We start from the raw sequence: 1,784 nt of genomic DNA on the forward strand, positions 1-1,784 counted from the left end.
TTGGCACAGGAACAGAGGATGATAGAAGATGAACATGTAGAGGCCAGATTGGTACAACTTGAGAAGTTAGATGAGACCCGACGCCTTGCACTACATCAAACAGAGATCCAAAAGAATCGACAAAAGGCCCGATTGGATGCTAAGATTCGCAAGGGATGGGAAAGACACTTTGCTGAGGGGGATGTTGTGCTATGCTTTGATAATAGATTGGACCACCAAATGGATAAGAAGTTTCTGCCACTGTGGGCTGGTCCATACAAAGTCATCAAAGAACGTAGCAATGGGTCTGTACAAGTTCACGAGCTGCATGAACCATATGGCAAGAAGGTGATCAACAAGCGTTACCTCAAGCCTTTCTTTGTGCGTGATGGTCCCAGGCATGGAAATGCTGTGCATTCCCTGCCTGGGGGGGGGGAATTGTTATGGATAAAATTGTCTAAGGAAAAAGGCATTAATATGTATGTGTGTTTGTATATGTGGCAATAGTATAATAAAATATGGTGTGCATAGGGCCCAAGGTTGAGGTGGCAGGGCATGACCATGTGCCACCCTTCCATGGAAGAGGACACATAAGATGTGTTGTACATAATCCATCATAGTAATATTATAAAATGCAAGGTGGCATGGCTCCTCCATGTGCCACCCCTCCACCTAGGATGCATTAAGTGAGATATGGCTCAAAGTCCATGGGAGAAGCAATATAAAATGGGTGGAGATGGCTATTATATTGAGTTATTCCCTCCATATGGGATAGGCCCATGTGGGGGAGGTAAAGGACAAAGAGAGCTAGTTAAATAATGGGGAAAGTAGGATGAGGTGGCAAGATTCCTTGTGCCAACCCTCCACTTGTCCTCCTAGAGGTTTGAACATATTATAAAATTGGAAAGAGACCAAGGGAGTATCATAGACTTGAGATATGGGGCTTGATTTATGTGGAAAATTGAGGCAAAGGGTTGTCGCACACAATTGAGAGTGCGTACCCACCTAGCCCACATGGGAGACTTTTCCACACACACCATGCATGTGGGAGGGTACATTAATGTGGAGAGACCCCCTCTTTTGGCTATAAAAGGAAGGGGCTATTCCTTGATGAGAGACGCTCATTCTTGTAAAGCCACCTAGCTAGTATTTTGATATTTCCCTCTCATCCCTTCTTTCCAATAAAGTATGGTTCACTTCCCTTGATGTCTACATCTCCACATTCCTCTTCCTATCATGTATATGCTTCTCTTCCCCCTCTCCCTTTCCCCTTGTGTCATAGTCTCCCTTTTCCTTCCCTCCACTTCTAATTCCTTGTTCACCCCTATGACATCCCTTCGCCCTCGTGATCTCCTTTTCTCTATGGCCTTTGAGCGTAGCCATACTTAGTCTCTAGCCTCTGATCTCGATAACTTTTTCCGGCTAAAAGTGGACATGCTCTATCCAAGATTTGAACCTACAACCTTTGTTTTAACAGAACCTTATACTACCACTATCCAAGTGCATTTTCATGCAATTAAAAGGGATATTTTGGATATGTTTTCATCTTATAAGAGAGAATCTCAAAGGCCATATCTTTTGATTGAGAAGGAGTTTTTCTATGCTATAAATAGAAGATGTGCTTATCCTTCTTATCTCTATAACTATGTTGGATCAAACTCAAAAAATAGCATGATCTTGGTGGTTCCCTAGTTCAAATTAGCATACACCAATTAGTGCCATAAGGTTGAAAGATATGTATAGCTTTTCTTTGTGAGCTTCATTTAAGGTCTTGTAAAAAACAAAGTTTCTCACCTTTTTTGCAC

The sequence above is a fragment of the Dipteris shenzhenensis genome, chromosome 5 (genome assembly GCF_047967505.1).
Source record: "Dipteris shenzhenensis isolate YYH24624 ecotype China chromosome 5, Dip_SZ_1.0, whole genome shotgun sequence".
Classification (NCBI taxonomy): Eukaryota; Viridiplantae; Streptophyta; class Polypodiopsida; order Gleicheniales; family Dipteridaceae; genus Dipteris; species Dipteris shenzhenensis.